At 45.0% G+C, this 18438-nt stretch overlaps 1 protein-coding gene across 2 annotated transcripts in view; it reads left to right on the top strand.

Annotated features, from left to right (window-relative positions):
* The first annotated feature begins 5739 nt into the window (after positions 1–5739).
* Positions 5740–18438, top strand: part of LOC139595096 (calcium-activated potassium channel subunit beta-2) — a 95402-nt gene continuing 82703 nt past the window's right edge. Inside the window, exon 1 of one of the 2 annotated variants that reach the window (XM_071438041.1) lies at positions 5740–6353. The gene's annotated coding sequence lies outside the window, so the exon portion shown is untranslated. The remainder of the gene's footprint in view (positions 6354–18438) is intronic. The other variant, XM_071438040.1, reaches the window with a different exon arrangement.

The raw sequence follows: 18438 nt of genomic DNA, 5'->3' as shown, positions 1-18438 counted from the left end.
TGGGTGGCTGTGTGTGATCTCAGCACCAAACACCCTGTACCACGTGGAGGCTTCTTAGGCAGTTTTGCTCTTCTGAATTTAAAGTTCGTCAGCAAGAGAGCAACAATATAAACTTAGCAACACTGGATTTCAGTCATCCTGTCTCAGTTCACAGGCTCACAAAGGAATTTACAAAGGCAGAGGGTTATTCTTAGTTTACAAGTGGGGAAACTGAGTCACGGTGCTACACAAAGCCTCTCCACAATCCTGCTCCTGGCCTGGCCCTTTACCTGCCTGCTTCTGTTATTGCTTCACTGAAACCTCCCTCCCTGGGGCATGGCAAAACCCCCTTCCCTCCCCCTTTGCACACTCTCTCCACAACTGGATCTTTCCCGCTTGATCTTCCAGTCCTGGAGTGCAGAGCTCAGTACACAGCCCCAAATCATCAAAGAGACCCAAAGAGGCCTCTCACTGATGCAAAGGACCTTTCAAAAGGGAGAGCACAGAAATAGAAGCATGAGCTTCATCAGACAAGTGACTATTCCACCAAAGCAAGGCAGAGGCAGCTGAGTGAAGAATAAAAGGAAGAACAGATTAAAGGAGATACTTGAATCCTGAAGAAAGGAGAGTTCTGCATAGCAGATGATTTGCAGGGGGTGGCAAAAAAGGCAAAGGAATTATCTAGCAATATATTGCTAAAATTGCTGGAGAAGTAATGTTAACACAGGAATAGGAAAGTGTGGACAGAAAAAGCAATCAAGAGCTGGAGAAACAGCCAGGCACTGTGTGTAAAATCAGAGAGCATCTAAGTGGCCAATTTGGTGTTTCTGTGGAAGGTGAATGGCACAATGCTTTATCTGCCACAAAGCAGGGAAATCACAGCAGTGTCGATCGGAGCAGTGCTTCAGGAAATTATTGAACAAGAGAGAAACAAGCTCTGATCATGGCATTCCAGGAGAGGAATAAATCCACAGAATTGCACTCAGGGCTTAGGCCAACGTGGCCTGCAAATGTCTGAGCACTAATCCATTGCTTAACAAATGGGAAAGCAGCAGGCAGCAATTGCTGCTCAGCAGAACTGCTCAGAGCAGGGAACCATCTCTGCCCAAGAGCCTCACACAATATCAGGCTGAGAAAGCTCTGCTACTGAGAACCAGGTTGAGGAGAGTAAAATTGCTCAAGTGTGAAATCCTGTTGGAATTACTCGACAATCACACTGGAGACTGGCCCCAGCAGCTGGGTGTGCATCCTCAGATACATATTTTACCAGCCTTTAAGCAGGAAACATTCCCTGGGCCCAGCAAGCAGCATTGTGTAAGCAGCCTGTTTTGTTGGATTCTGGTTTGTTGCTGTTCAATCTTCAGTGATTTGCTGAAGAGGATTGGGCACACTGGAAATCATTTTAATTCATCATCTCTACCAAAAGAATTCAATAGTTTACACCACCCATTGTTGTGAAAGATGATCAGTGAGCCTGGATTTCCCCTGCAGGCAATCACAAAGGATGCCTGACCTGTATCTCTGTGGAAAGCATAACAAAGCCAGTGGTGTGGCCCCTGTTTGCACCAGCAGAAGCAGTCTAGAGAGGAAAAAAGGTTTCTTCTGGTATCTTTGCTGATAACAGTCTTAGATATGTTCCAACTCTGCTGCTCCTCAATACCTCAGGACTAGACACTGTTGCAGCATGTGAAAGCTTTGATGTTTCTGAAAATTAGTTCTGCTTTAGGACATATTTGCTCTAGGTAACATCCCAATTGACAAGTATTAAATAATTGGCACATCTAGAAGTGCAGGAAAACTGTAAGCTCTCAAAGATGGAGTGGAAAGTTAGGGAAGGAAGGGTTAACCAGCTTTTATTCTTGCCTCCAACTATTTGTGCTCTGCTCCCCATGTGCCCCCCTGAAGGATGAAATGCAGCAGATGTTTGATCCTGATCTATCAGCCTCCATATAAATGAAGGTTGAATTAGTGAAGAAAGAGGCAGAGTAATGTTTGCCAGAGAAAAGCAAGAAGATTTCCAACACCTGGGCAACTGAATGGTGGCAGATGGCAAAAGCTGAAGGCAAAGAGAGGCAGGGATGTGCACCAGCAGCTGGTGCACAAATGGGGAGTAGAGAGGCCTGCACTGAGACTGCACAGGAAGAATTTAATACCAGCAGTTCTGTAAGAATGATAGTGTGAATATACAAAGAGGAGCCTGTGTTTTAATTCAGACAACTATCGTTGGAAGTACCCGATGGATTGTCAGCCGAGGAGATTTTCACAGCAAGAAGCCATCCATTTGCATCAAACACTGTCAGTCTGCAAAACAGCAGCTTCTGGGTCATTTAACCACACTCCAGATGTAGTTATTTTCTCTTAGGCAAGCAGCTCAAAAAGAGCTGTGCAAGAAAAAGGCAGAGCTGGATATAGAGGGGGACAATCAAGCAGCATGTGGAAGTGATTAGCCAGTCACTGTGAGGTAACTCAGTTAAATGAACACTTGGGTGTCCTGGGGTTCTCAGCACCACACTGCAATACTCTGGACAAGCACAGGGTTGCATTCACACAGGTGCTGCCTGTTCTGCCACAGGGAAACCAGGCAGAGCTGTAAATCTGGGGAGCGACAGCTACAAGGTTTCTTGATATTTTTTCCAATTAAACAACAGAGGTGAGATTAATGCTTGTTGCTGAGATAATTGTTAGGAATTTATCTTCCCCCACATTGGACTCATCCTTTTTAGGGAATATCTGCCCTCTGCAAAACTCAGGTCTGAGCTCAGGCTCCACAACACCCAAGAGTATCTAGATGTGCATGGCAGAATTTGGCCCTTTCTGGAGGATCCTTTTTCCTGCTAGACTAATTTCAGTGATTCTGTGATTGTACATCCTGAGCACAGCCTGTTACCTGTCGTGCACACCACACCTGCAGCCCTGCCAGGCTAATGCTGCTCTGAACACTGACACTCCACAGAGACATCCAGCGTGGAAGAGTCATCAGCACATCATCCTGCAATTCCTTTAATACACAACTCACACCAAGAATCTATGGATTAGGGAGGCTGCCTGCTGCTGTTTCAAAAAGACTCAGCAAGTGGGTAGAAGGAATGCTGTCTGATAGGGATGCAACTTCAAAATATACTCATACTGTTCCTGGAGAATTTTTGAGCCCAGGAGGAGAAAAGGTTGTTGTGTGTGCAACCTGGAGCTTTAATTGTATCACGTCCTTTCTTTTGTAAGTGGAAATGTGCATTTGTAACTGATAGTTACACTTTCTAATTACATATCTATAAAATTCCTGTTATAATGGGGATGACTCATAATGAAATGATGCATTAGTTGCTCTGTTCATTATATTATTTGGCATACTTCAACATGCAAACTGCAAACCTCCTAAATTCCTCCTGTCCTTCATCCTCCTTGGCCATTTCCTAAGTACTGGTCAGAAACAGACCAAGACATTGTAAATTGTTGCACTCCTTTGCAAGCAAAGGGTTTTCTCAAATAGGGTCCCACTGCTGTACAGCTGAGCAGCAATTTCCTCTCCCACAGAATAGGATTTTCCTGATGGAAGGCAGAGTGAAAGCACACAAGAGCCCTCTGCTTCCCTGGACAATCCTACTTTACAGCATTCATACAGAGCAGGAAGACAGAAAATGGGAATACCTGATCAGATCCTCACTCCACTGCTCCCTGTATCCTCTTTCCAGCAGGGAGCAGATTGGTGTGCCAGAAAAACACAGCAGCAGAGGAGCCATGGTAAGGACAGGGAGTACAGCAGTCCCACCACTGATGGAGCTGCTGGTGCTGCTCAAGGATTAGAAAAAGCCTGAGGAAAGGGGGAGTATCATGGAATCTCTCCCTAAGGCTGACCATGTTAACAGATCAGCCCCAGAAGATGTTTCTGGTCATTCCCTGCCAACACTGCACACCTTGGACAGTTTATTCCCCCTTCAAATCCCACCCAAGGTAAGAACCTCTCCTCTCCATTCAGTCACACAACTCTCACAGGCAGTGTCACCCCCTGACCCCCAAGTCTGAGTGGCTTTAACTTACTGGGAAGGACTGAGGCCTTTGGGATCTCCCTGGCAGAGAGGTCCATGAAGGAGGGGGAACTGGGGGAGCTTTTTATGACTCTTCTCATATTCAGCATACACAGCTGGGAAACTGTGAACATGGCTGGCAACCACCACCTGCTTTAACCTGGCATTGAACATTCTTGTGTCCAGTCCAGCACTGAAATCTCTCACAAGATCATCAGCAAGGTCAGGACTCCTAGACCTGGGTATCTCCAATGAGACTCTTATGTCTCTTGAACTGCTGTGTCATCCCACCTACAAATCAATGGTACAGGGAGACCCTTACTGGAACAGAAATATATTTCCTGTGACAATGAGAACTTTTTTTTCCCATTTCTTTTTCTGCCTTAAGGTGAATGAAGGGCACATGAAAGATGCAAGATAGGTGACACCAAAAAAAAATTTCTTTAAATTATTCAGAAAGCAGATATTGTTCAGTCAGCCCTGCTATCAGTCAGCATGTAATTGCCCACCTTGAGATTCCTGCCTAAAAAATTCAAAGTCCCCTTTGCTGCCACCAAGTCTGGGAGAAGCTTGATGTGCCTATAATACCCCACTGTAAACTGAGAAACAAAACTGGAGCCTTGAGCCCTCCCTCCAACCCAGTGACTGTGTAAGGAGCAGCGGGTGAAGGGGGAAAGGGAGGATGTCCAAGAGCAACAGCAAGTGCAGGCATGGGGAAGCACAGAGAGCAAAGGCAGCTCTGCTGGAGCAGCATTGATTCAGAGCAAACATCAGGCTCGTGGTCCCTCCAGATGTCCCCATCCATGGCTGGCTTGCACCAGCAGCAGGCTTGCTGTCACTCATGGTTTCAGTGAAGGCCAATGCAAAGGGAGGAGAGACCAGTGGCCCATGCTATGCACAAACACTGATTTGCTGTTTGGTAAAGCAAATCTGCCATTAGTGCTGTCCTAACCCTTTCCTTCCCAGGGTCTGAGGCAGCCATAGCTGGGGTTTCACTGTGATCTGCTTTCCTCCCTAATCTCTCCCAACACCATTCATTTCTGAGGTGTTTCCTGAATGCTGTTTTCATTTAGAACAAAGGTTTGTGAACCAGGTGGTGCTAGAAAAACAGGCAGGAGTGGAACAAGCAATGAAAGAACCAACTCCTCACTCGCTGTGTCCCAGCCTGCCTTGGCTCCAGGGTGTCTCTCCAGTCCTTCAGCCCACGTGTGCCATTGCTGCTGGCAGAGACAACTCTGTGCTGGTGGCTCTTTTGTCCACAAGGGACCATATTGGGATCAGCAACACCAGTGATAGCAGATGTTAACAAACCTTTCTGCATCTTGACCTAGGCTGGTCATTAACTGACCACCAAGAAGAAAGAGGCTCCAAGATCTCCACAGGGCACAAATATCTCTGAGCTGGGATTTGGTGATTAGCACAGCTTTACTGAAAACAGCAGTGTCCTGTAGCATCTCTCACCACCTCTCTTCCAGTGCTGTGCTTTGGTCTCATTTCTCCTGCCCACCATCTTCCCAGGTGCTGCTTACTCAGAAGTTTAGATTCTGAGTCTCCACCATCTCCAAACATTATTTTGCCTTTTGAGAAGCGCAGCGCACATCTGTGACTCTGTGCGCACAAAGCACAGCACGGTCCCTGCACCCCCCTCGCTCTCTTTGTGCCACAGCTGCCTCGGAGAGTTTTAGGAACTTTCAGCTTCCAATCGCTACTTCCAGTGAGCCCTGCGCCAGCCTCAGCCTGCGGTGGGGGCGGATGCTGCCGGCTCCTCTCGCTGCTCGCAGCAGCCGCCAGAGCTACGGCACCTTCCGTCCCCGGCAGGGATTCTCTCTTTAGTTTCAAAACAATGTGTGAGAGCCTGCTCTGCAGAAACAGCAGCCTCAGTAAGTTTAAGGATGACTGAAGCCTTTTCCTCTCCCGGGGAGGTTTAAGAACTACGGAGGGATGAATGGAGTTAGACCTATCGCTGCTGCGTTCCTAGCAGCCATCCTATTACAGCCCTGAACAAAAGCAGGAATGGCACGTCTAGCCTAGGTTAATAAACGCCACCGAGTGCATGCCTAAAAGCACTACGAAACAGCCTTTAAGTCAGCTGGAGAAAACTAATTTCAAGCATGGCTGTCTAGTGTGCCTGTCATTCCTATTATCCCCCCAAACTATTTCAGACATTTTGAGCAGCGAGTGCTAAGCGATGAGTTAGCAGGGGTTGTGACATTAATGGTCCAGAAAGGTTCAAGCACCGGGAGGGAGCGATGACAGCGCTTCACAACCGGTGGCAGTTCGGAGGATTCCGCTGGATCTCTGTTTGTCAATAATTAGGCTTCGCCTCGGAGGAAGATGTGACAGCTCTCGGAGGTAGGATTCGCACGGGGAACAAAGGGAGCTGTTGCTGCTCGGCTCCCGGCAGGTGCGGCGGCAGCGCTGGGCGCGGGTCGCTGCCGTGGGGGGACAGCCAGGGGTGGAAATGCTGTGCATAGTCAGTCCCGTGTTTTATGGCAGAAACGCCCCGAGGATAAACTGGCTCCAGCCTCGCTGCCTTGCTGAGTGTGCATTCCACGTTGTTCTTCCCGCGGAGTAAAATGCATAGAGGTCATGCAAGAAAACACTTCGCTCCTTTTCTATCCAGCCAGTCCAGGCTGATTCTGAGATGGGGAAGCTGCCCTAAAATGAAAGGGGAAGAGGAAAGCTATGGAGCCTGTAAGATGAGGGAGACGTGCTATTAACGTGTAAAATGTGTCTGGAGTGCCACCGATGTCATTTGAAAGGGGGAAAGCATTCGCGGGGGAAGGTGGTGGGAGGAATTTTCCGGGTGAGGGACTCCTTGGGTTATAACCTATTGCAAAAGAAGGCGTGATGTGCCCATCCATTTTGCATAATCAAAGCTTTCTCTGCACTGTTGGCATTGTTTTGCTGGACGAGAAATGTAGTTTCAGACAGAAACAGGCACGATTTCCTCCCGTGTCACTGCCAGCCCCCTGCCACCCTCCTCCTCCTGAGAAGGCAGCGTGGGGAAGGATGTACACAGCGTTCAGCTGGATGCTGAAAGGGCTGTGAGCAAGGGCTGAGGGGGAGAATGAACACTCACTAGGACAACAGGAAGGCTTCCCCTGGGAAAACCTTGTTTCTTCCCAGCCACAAGTCCAAGAGGTGATAGCAAAGTTAGAAGCATCATGTACTTTTTTATGTTGTGCCAGTTTAGCGTCACTAGACAAGAAAATGTCCAAAAATCAGTCAGGTCTGCATGGCCAGACAGGGCAGTGGGGTCTGCATGGGGTCCTGGGCAGGGCTGGGTTCCTGTTTCTGTGTGTGTGACCCTCACCAGGATGAGCAGCAGGAACATAATGAATGAAAATCATATTTCCATGCATATGCAGAGCCCTTATCATTCGGTGTGCTTGATCTGAGTGTGATGTTCCCTGGGTTGATGAATTGTTTCAACTTCTTCATTAAAGTTTCATTCCCAAACAACAGAGGGACTTCAGAGTGAGTGGTATTTAGTAACAATAAAATGTTCTGCTTGTGGAAATGCTTCTCACAGGACCCATCAGAAATGCACGTAAAGAAGCTGAGAGTCATATCTTGCAGCAAGAGGTATGGAGTCACTTGCTGTGCTAAATTTTCAAATTAAGGTTATGATACCATTTTAAATCTACTTTAATGTGGATGTCACTAAGGATACTTTACAATACTGTTGCCAAAAACTCACAGCTTCAAGAATTCTGTTAGACGGGTTGTTTTCATTAAATCTTCATCAGAAAAAGAATTATATATAGCAGGGACTTGCCAACTAATTTGAGTTTACTCATCCTAACTAATGTTCTTTTTAAGGAGAACTTCAGTGTGTTATATTGCATTGTAAATAGGTTGTGATATAATTCATTTAAAAACAAAACACCAATGACAATTTAACAACAAAAGTGCTTTCAGTCTAAGTGAATACTGGTTGTGCCAAAAAGAAGCAATATTGGATCAGAAATTGGTAAGAATTCCTTTTAAGAAAGATAAATATTTCCCATTTGATCCAAGCAAGAACTTTTCAGTTAACTGCATTACTTTGCATTGCAAATCTGGGGGGAAATAATTTCAACCTATGTTATGTACTCTACTGAGTACATAAAGATAACAGTGAAAACTTTCTCCCAAAGAAATTGTTGTAGCAGTTTGCAATATGGATCAAAGAGTTATTACACAGAGATATGAGATCTGTGCCAGAAATGAGCAATGCATGCAGAAATCAAGTATATGGTTTTTCTTCTCCATCTCACTTTTGTCCAGAAGCTTAGACAATTTTAGGGGGTTTTTTTACTGCAGTACCTCTTTGAGAGAAGGGTCTGAAAGGGGTAAAACCATGAGGAGGGGGGAGACTGTGTCCAACCTGTGCCCAGACTTCTCTGGGAGACTTGGGCAAATCCCTCAGCATCTCTGGGAAATGGGCAGTGCATCAAGGCCAAGGTGGTGGTGATGCAATGGAAATACAGACAGTGCTGCTCAGGGAATGAGGCTGAACACAGGGCTCCAGATAGGGCAAAATGCAAAACCAAATTGTGTAGCAGAAGGAGGTCAATGTTTCAGGCATTTTCAAGTGTAAAATATGACACAAGGCAAATCCCGTGATCCAAAGCTAAATCTGCTCTCAAAACTATCTCACAAATATTGGCCACTTGGAAAAACTTCTGCCAGGACCAAATACCCATTCATCTGAGAGTCTGTCAGAAGTGACTCCAAATCTCCCATCATTCATCAATGGGCAGCAGATAGTGAAGCAAACTACATCAGATTGATTCACTGTGCTGAGGAAGGATTTCCCTGCTTTCTTCAGAAGCTCAATGAGTACTTTTTGCCATGAATCTCACTTGCCCTTTCTGTTATGAATTTCCTGTGGAGGTCATGCAATTTTCTAATTTATTTATTTGATATTATTTAGGGCTTTCTTCAGCAAACAACTTCTTGGCTTCCAGATCTTTTGGGAATGGCAAATGTTTGCAAATTCATACTGTGTTGCTTGGTTCAGTCCTGTGGTGTTCCTTGATTAGCTGACTTGTGCAGAAAAGGAATTGCAAATTTCACAACCAAGTGTTCTGTTTCATACTGGATTTCCATCACACTCAGTCAGGTTTAAAATTCACATCTTGCAAGTATTCATACCAGCAACACATAAGCACTGAAGTGCTCCCACCAGACAGATGTGAGAGCCAGGTTAAACAGCTTTCAATTTCACATGAATATTCATGAAAAATGTTTGGATTCCTGCATCTCTGCTAAAATGGATAGTGGGCATCATCCATCGTGCACTGCATGGGCCATTCTCTCCCAGCTCTTGCCATGCCCCCATGGGCTCCCCAACTCTCCAGAGTAAGCCCACAGTGCCAGTGGAAACTGTTTGTGCAGCCAATTTAGCAGGAAAAACACCATAATGGAAATTTCTAAATTTTCCACATTATAGCCTCTCCTGTTGTGCCTGTCTTGCACATTCTGCGACACGAGGACAGCCAACAGTGAGGCAGTGAGTGCAGGAGAAAACAATGAAATGGGAAAAATAAGGGTGGATGGCAGAAGGAGGGATCAGTGGCACATGGAGCAGGTACAGAGGAGGTAGGAATAGGAACAGCAGCAACACCTAATATACAAGTACAGTTTTTAACAGTGAATCTAGTGAATTTGGGTCATTAACCTCAAGGTCTGTGGTCTCACCAGACTCAGCCCATGGCAAGCCCTGGATTCGTTGCTCCCAATCCTTCCCTGTGCTCACCAAAATTGCCACCAAGCTAGGGGGGGACAGAGTTTACTTTCTGTCATGCAGGGGACTGTTAACATGCCATGGAGATATGGAAGAGTTGTGAAAATGGCAGATGAGAAGAAAACGAACACCTGATATATGGGTTTAAAAACAGTCAAAACCAGCTGGGTGAAGAATTTCTGTCAAATGTATTTCCTCACAGACACCAAAAATTTCAGCTGTCAAAACACCAAGCTCTTTTACTCAGAAACAAATCAAGGGGAGAAGGTTATAAAACATGAATATATTTGCCTTTTGAGATATTTTTGCACTGTTCTTATGTCATATAGGAGGAAACCTCATGTCTCCCACTGAGTGAGTTCTATTGTCCACGTACTTTATATAGAAAGTCTGGTGTGAGCTAAATCAACAGGGTTGCTAGGACTTCATAGAGGCAACCAGCAGTTACACCCCCATCAGATGGCCCCTTTTTACCTTTTCAGTGATTTTAAAGTCCAATGATCCTAGATATCCTTTTTTATTCTAAAAATAGAAGTGGGCCTAAATTGCAAGTGCTGTGAGTCACAGTAGAGTCACTACAGGCAACACATGTGTATTCATATTCTGTCAGGGCACACATAACACCAGACTGATACTGCCTGGGGAGAGCAAGAGAATGAGAGGAATTAGGGGAACTAAAATCTGAGCAAATACAGAGAATCTTTGCTAGGACAAAAATTGACTCAATGTAGTCTGGAATTAAATCCCAACTTGAAATCCTCCCTAGATACTGTTAAAACTTCCATTATGTGTACAGATACTTTTTCTTTCTTACTACAAAGCTATCCTGCTACCCATAAATAATTTCCATCTCTGCTTTTGCCAAATGGGATGCCCCAGCCACTCACAGGTCCCCAGCAATTTTGCCTGAATTTGGTGTTCCTCCCACTCTGTGCCACTGCATTGTGCCACTGCCAGAAGGGTTTTGGAGAGCAGAGGAGCCAAAAGAGCATTTGTCCCACTTCCCCACTTCCCTTCCAGAGGCTCAGAGTGAAGTTTTTGCTTCAGCCCAAAGAGATTCATCTCTCCAAGGCTGCCACCCTGGTGGGACCCCTCCATGTAGCATTGTCCCTTTGTGCCTGTTTAGGTGTGATACCAAAGGAGGGACAAGGTAATTGCCTGCCTTAAAGGAGTGCTGCAGAAAACATCCCATATACTTGGCTAGGTTTTATTCATGGGCAAGCTATTTTCCACCTCAGCAGAGTGGTACTCCTCACTGACAGCCATTAGTTATTTGCAAATTTATTTAGGCATTATAAATGTCAGGCTCCTGGGTGCATAAATAATGTTTCAGAGTAGTAACCTGAAATAAGTCAAACTAGGAAGGGTGAGAAGATGTGGAGTATGGTCCCTTTGGGACCTACTTCCACTTCTAATTAATATCTGGTACTTAAAGCATCACAGCCCACGGTTAAATCAAAGTCAGAGGGAATAAAGGAATATTAAACCCTCCTGGAGACCTGTGTCCAGGTCCTCCTCAGTGCAGCTGCCAAATACACTGACTCCTTGACCTCAGTCAGGAGTCTATGAGCCTTTTTCGGGGAGACAGCTCAGGGAGCCCATCAGCCCCAGGGCTGGAATTGCTCCTTGTTCTCTTGTTGCCTTCCCATTCCCATCTAGCCACCCACTCCTGCACCTTCCAGGCTCTCCTGGCCCTCAGAGCTCATGGAACCTCCTGAAAATTGTCTCGACTCATGAGGGAGTCCACAACAAACTCCAGAGCTGGTGCAGGAGAAGCAGGAGGAGAGCGGAGTCGGGAGCAGGCACAGCCCTGAATGGCTCTGCCCCCTTGACCTGCAGAAAGAGGCTCCAGCCAGCCACAGGCTGACCACAGCAGTGTGTTCAGAGCCCACATTGTGGGGCTGAAGGGCAAAGAAGGACAGCAGTGTGTCTGCACTCACTGCTCGTTGATCCTCAGGGCCCATCTGGTTATTGATGAGCCATTTGTAAGCTTATATGTGGAATTCCAGAGCTGCTGTTGGGCTGATAGGGAAAGAATTGATTCAGCCGTGAAAACCAGACTTTGCCAAACCACAACAGCATCTCCACAGAGCAGTTTACTGCTCTGGAAAATAAGAGTTTTGGAAGGAAAGTCTGAGTGGAAAGCATCACATTAACTAGGACATCTTTTTATTCCTTCAACAAAGAATACATAGTTCAAGGCTTAGGGAGCAGTAACCCATGGAGGGAACAAAGGAAGTTCATTTGTAACCATAGCCTTTTATTAACTGGAGAATATGCAAATGAAAGGTCCCCTGACTCTTGAAAACCATTCTCAGTGATGCCTCAGGATATATAAAAAAATTCAGATAAATTCCCCCTTTTTGTTTGATTCCATATAGCAAGCTGATCTGGGTATCACTGCTCTTTAAAAACTTTGCTGCTCTCCTAATTATTAATTGCATGAAACACATATCCCCCCATTTTGCTAAACTCTGGATATGAAATATCTCAAGAAGTCCAAAGAAAGACCTCTTTTGGTCAAGTGTTAGATGATCCAGTATTTTGTGGGCAGCTGATTTGGAAGGGTTTTGTCACAGGTAAACAAGCTTGGGGGAAAAAAATTGCTTTTATCTCTCCTTGCTTTCTGTTTTAGTCATATTTCAAGTGGATTAGTATAATCTTTCCTCAGCCAAACTCCACAGCCAGTCTGTTCCATCATTGTTCTAATTTTATGAAAGGAAATGACTGAAAGCAATTAATTAAAAAACTCTTCAGAGATGCATATGTGGATGTGCTTTTTCACTAAAAACTCAAGAAAAACTCCTCTGCATTTTAAAATTATTTATCTGGTGCATTAAGCATGATCAGGAAGTCTTTGATAGGTGCACCTACCTTGATATTTCTCCACATAAATATGCTCATTGTGTAGAGATATCTGCAGTAACAGCTCAGTCAGAGAGGAGCCCCTGTTAAAGCAGGTTTGAGTTTCAGGTGGGTTTTAATTTTCTTTTTTCATGTGTGATAAAGCTGATTGATTTCAAGAGAGGAGTCTTTCCCTGCTGGGACCTGAGCTGTCAAAAGTCATCACTGAACCTGCAAAATTCTGTCATAACACCAGAAGCCCAAACTCTGCTCCAGAACCACCAGAGTTCAGGGAAAATCCCCAGTAATTGACAAGTGAGGTGTTTTTAGCAAAGATGTTCTGCCAGACCGAGCCATTATTTGTGCACACACAGGCACCCACCTGGGGGACAGTGCTAACACAAAGAGTAAACTCCATTGACAGGAGTGAATTCATCATCACCGAGATGACACAAGTGGCTTCACACTAAAACCTTGGACTAGGCTATTCACAAACCCTTCAGATCCATCAAAAAGGCAAATTCCCACGTTGCAAAGTGTATTTGATTTCTGTGGAATCAAATAAAACCTCTACATTCCCTTGAATTCAGGGGGAGGGATAAGTCAGAGCCCTTGACCCCAAAGCTGTGCCTGCCCTTAGTGAAACATCTGAGGAGGGAATGCAGAGGAGAGCTGGCATCCAGAGCCAGGTGCAGAGCTGCTCCTGGCAGGGCAGGAAGAGGTTTCCTCTGCAGAGATGCTCCTGCTCTCTGGTGAGTGTTCATCCACAATGCAGCAGCCCTGCTCATCTGCAGGAACACCTCCCAAGCAGTTTAAATATTCCTAGGGAGGTTCCTAGAAGATTTAACATACCCTGCTTCTTTCATCGTGAAAATTTGAAGAAAAGGTATTTTCTGCCCTTCTTTGCTTTTCTCTTAATTCATCCCCTTTTCAGCCTCCATGAAAACATGCTGCTTGTCTACCCTTTCCACCCTCCATTCTCTTGTCTCTATTTAAAACCCTCACATACCACAGCCTGCTGGTCACTAGCCAGGTATCCAGATGGTATTTCTGCACCACATTGATAGGTGTCTTAGAAATAGCAGGGAGAGAGGGGGGGAAAACATCACTGAAGACTTCAGATGCTCTTTTTGATAAATGGCAATTGTAGATCTAATTGGCCAGTCCCATCCTTTTGAGAAGCTGGGGAAGCAACAGCAGTTGCAGTCCCACAGAGCAAACACCCCAGGACACGTCTCTCACTGTCAGGTTTTAGCTTTCCCCTCAGAGCAGTGTCAGACAATGTCCATCTGTCCATCCTTCTTCTGTGAGAGACACCAGGTGCTGTCAGGGCTCCAAGGTTTGTCTCAGAGCCCATCACCCTCCTGCCTCAGCACCGCTGCACTGTGTCAACTACTTTCATACAGACAACTGCTTTCCAGAATAGAGAGCAAACACTGCTCACCTTAATTGCATGAGCATCCCTCTGGCAGTAATCAGGCTAATTGCTTCAGTCAGGCCAGCAGGACTTGGCTCTAAATCAACCACCAAAATGGTTATAGCATAAGTGCAGGAGTTCCTTTACAACTCCAAGGCCCACTTGTTAAGCATTATTTACACCTCAGAAACACTGGTTCTCTCTTCCATTTTATCAGGAGAAAGGCAGAAAGGTGCCAGAAGCACCCGTGGGAGTGGGGGCTGAGCCCACCCTAAATGCAGTGACAGGGGAGACAGGTTTCCTTCCCCTTTGCTGAAATGCCATGAGAGGTGTGCCCAGGGGAGCTCCCAGTTTCATGTCTGGGAATCCCAACATTCCTCCAGGAATGGCACACAACTGCAGAGCAAGCTGCCAAGAAGGGAACCATCATTGCCTGAATCGGCATGTCTGACTTACACCTTAAAGCATGAGATAGCATATCCTTGATTTAGCTTGCCCAATAAAGTTCTCTTTACCTGCAGAAATTTCTGGGGGTTGTCTAAAATCCTATTAAGCACAATTGGTGTGTATCTCTGTGGCAAATATTTTAGCATAATAGAGAAGTTCCAGCAGGTTGATTTGAGCAGTTTGTGCTGGAGGGGACAGGCAGTGAAAATCCCCAGAGCCAGCTGGTACCCTGTGCTGGCCATTCCCAAACCAAGGGAGCTGGGCAAGGACCTGACTGGAGAGGCTTAAATCCCATTTCCACCAAGAGGTACATGGGATAGAACCAGCTTTTGAGGGTGAGACCTTCAGCCTGTGTTTTAGAGAACTGTGCCTTTTAAAATGGACATTTTGGCTGTTTCCATAACCCCAGTCTCAGGAAGAGCCCAGGCTGGGCTGTAGTTTTTGGCCTGTCCCCAGTGCAGAGCGTGACCCACAGCTGGAGCAGGAGCTGCCACTCAGCTCCACAGTCCTGAATTAAAATCCCCATGGCTTTTAGAGTGCAGGGACCCTGAGGGTTGGGGTGCAGGTGAGCAAGGGGACAGGGGGACCACGTTCAGCACCTACAGCTGCCTTGGTCCTGCTGAGCTGCTCAAATCTCCTAGGGCAGCTAAAGCTTTTTTCTAAGCAGTTCCAGGCTGCTGCCTCCCCTCTTACAAAAATCTTTACACGTCTCTAATCATTTTTACTGTCAATCTCTGCACTCTTTTTATAACCATTTAAGACTTTATGAGATAGGATGACCAGAAATGAAAAAAGATTCTGAGGATAGAGCATGCAATTGATTTATGTTAATGGCACTGTAATAATATTTTCAGTGTTTGATTTCTTTTTCATTCTGTACACAGCTAAAATGATGATTACTTTTCTATACATCTTTCATTTATTGAACCACCACTTATGTTGGGCTCCACAAATTTGCTCTCAGGTCTGTTTCCAAAGCATTTAAAATATAATTAATTTAAAATCTGCCAACACATAAGAAGTTGAGGTGATTCTCTGCAATCAATCTTACTCAGATCCATCAATGAATTTCACCAGCTGTCAGGCTTCTTGTGCATTTGTCTTTGTAAAGCTCCTCTGACTTCACCAGCTTTGACACACTTAACAACTGTTAATGCTAAAAAAAACTCCCACTCTGTAATTTCTATTGAACCACACCATCAGCCTTAGAAGTCCCCCAGATGAGCATGAATAAATATCATAGTCACCTGTGACAGCATCTTCAATGATTTTAACATTTTTACAGCGATAACTTTCATCTCTTATGCATAACTCAGAGATACAAAAGTGAAGTGTGCCAAGATATGTTGGAGTTTATAAAGGGAATCAGAGAATAAATGTTGTTGCTTAATTTTGCTTTCATAATAGATTTTGTCTTGAAATATTAGGTGTCAAATCACCTTACCCTAAAAGGATTAGAATATGAAAAGCACCTCTCAGTGATGGGGGAATAAACCCTGACTATTTTTGCGATGGAGTTTGATAACCCAGCAGAAGGGATTACACAGGACAGTGTCAACAATAGCCAGAGAGTGAGCACAAATAGGATTTTAATCTTGTTTGTCAGCTAAAGATGAACAAAAACCAGCCCAATTCCCATCTCAAAGTTGATACAAAATCCAACACAAGTATTTCATCAGAGGCCTGACAAAGCCACTTGCCTTTCTTCCATTTATTACAAGGTGGTTGTGGCCCTGCCTTATTCTGACTGGTGGGAGACACAAATACAATATCACAAATTTGGGATCTGTTGGAAGCTGGAAACACCAACAATAAAAACATTTTATCTTCAAAAGGTTGCCAAAATAAAGGGCTACATTTTTCAAAGCAGCTCATCATCATGAGGTGCCTTCAGACCTCCCTGGGAAACAACTGAGAGCAGGGGCACTGGTCTTTCATCCCCAGCCTACAAAGCAACTAACAGCCTTCACACCTTCCCTGCAGGCTGAGATGTGGAAAAGGGATTTTGTGTTCAGGGATTTCACAGTTGCAAGTGGTGTGACACAAACCTGCTCTGTAGGCGTCACCTAATATCCCAAGTCTCTGTTTTTTGGGATGAAGCACTGGCATCAGTCACTGCTGCAGGCACAGGAGCCCATCCCCAGGCTGAGTGTGCTCAGCTGGTGCAGCAGCCCTGGCATGCCTTCATGCATGATCCAGAACACAGAGCAGCTACCCAAACAGCCAGCACCATTTTAGCTAATTGCCATTTTCATTATTAATGTGTGCGACACGGCAGCCAATTAAAGCCTCGTGTTGAGCCAGGTGGGGGACAAACATGGAGCCATGAAGATCAATTAAATGCATTTAGGAGGTTGCACATGAGTGAAACATGCAGCCCACGGAGGTGCTGGGCCATGAGCAGTGTGGAGTGTGAGCAGGGGGGGCTGCACAGACCCCAGCACCCCAACATCACCCACACACATCCTCTCTGCCTGCCTCAGTCTCCTGCAGGCACAATTCTGAGAGGAATGAAAGATTGGGACAGTAGCAGTGCAAATGAATTGCCCTAACACAGGCACTGAAGGATGATTTTGCAGCTCTCAGAGGCTAGATGGGTGATAAGTGATGCCCTGGGGTGGAGAGAGGGAGAGCAAAGATGGGCCAGGAAGGTGAAAGGCAAGGGGATAATTAATGAGAGACCACAGCATTTTCTAGCTCCTTCTCTCTGGCAATTTTTTTCTGGGTTGTGTGTTTACAGCATCTCAGTAACAGGACCATCAGCTTTTCTTTCAAAGAGCTGGTTACCTGCCAGTGAATTGCACCGTATAATAGCACAAATACAGCAGAATGACATTTTCATTCATGAGATTTCATAGTAACTGCAGAAACAAACCCTCCCTCTCTGAAGCAGTGACTGCCTTTCAGATTCTCAAGCTCTCATTTCCCAGGATTGCACTTTTCCCCTATTTCTGTGTTTTTTCTTAAGTTATATTTCTGACTTTCATGTGCACATGATGAGGAAATGTTGCTTATCCAAATGGAGTTCCTTTTCCTCTCTAACTCATCTTTTTCATCTATAACTTATTTTATTGCCAGATATGAACAAACAGCTAGAAGTTATATGACAGCATCTCCCCTGCTCCTGAGATTTCAGCTGTGTCTTGTGCTGTGGTATCTCTTTCACTAAATCTGTATGAATAAGACAGAATATGTTGTAAAAGAAGCATTTTATCATAAATTAACCCTCATTTCTTCATTCAGATTCTGGACATACTGTCAAATTACTTCACCTTCTGCTAACTCCTGGTTGTCTTTGCTATCTATCCTCACAATTGAAAAATCAAACTAACAGGCTGTTATATGTGAAAAGTAGTTTTTACTGTAAGAAAATGAAACATAAAAATAAATGCTGAAACCAATAAACTTCAGAAAAAGCAAAGCTACAGCTGTCATCCTTATCATCAAGAGTGGCAGCAGCATCACAGCTAAAACTGAAAATCCTCAAATTCAATGTTGGTGCTGACTGCAGCAGCCCACAGGAAGAACTGACCCCTCCTCAGTGAAGGGTGTTTGTTTCAGCTGAAAAGGTGGCAGAAGAGGGATTGTATTTTCTTATTTGAAAGCAGATGAGCCAAGACACAGAAAAATTGCCTGTATTGTACCAAAACACAGAGGAAGCCTAAAACAAAGTTAGCAGTCAGTCTCCCAAACCCCAGCACAATGACAAACCCCAGCTGATGTCTCCTATATTCATGGAATCGTGCCCATTTTTGCTTTATTCTCCTGGGTCAGGGCACCTGGTGTAAGAGCTGCCACCCAAGTAAATCAAATGCTCTGCTAGATGCAATCCTTCCAAGAATTCCTTAATTGGTAAACACAGGATAATCTATGCCCAACAGTGGTCTTACCCTGACAGAGATTAACTTTAAACCCTGAAGCATGAATTTCTATGGAGTTCCAAAATTTCATTTGTTAGTGCTAAATATTATTACTCAAAGCACTCTCACAGCTCA

Source organism: Agelaius tricolor, unplaced genomic scaffold, assembly GCF_023055355.1.
Source record: "Agelaius tricolor isolate 1412-34295 unplaced genomic scaffold, bAgeTri1.0.p SCAF_12, whole genome shotgun sequence".
Classification (NCBI taxonomy): domain Eukaryota; kingdom Metazoa; phylum Chordata; class Aves; order Passeriformes; family Icteridae; genus Agelaius; species Agelaius tricolor.
Note: the sequence above shows the minus strand (reverse complement) of the source record. Positions and strands in the feature narration are given on the sequence as shown.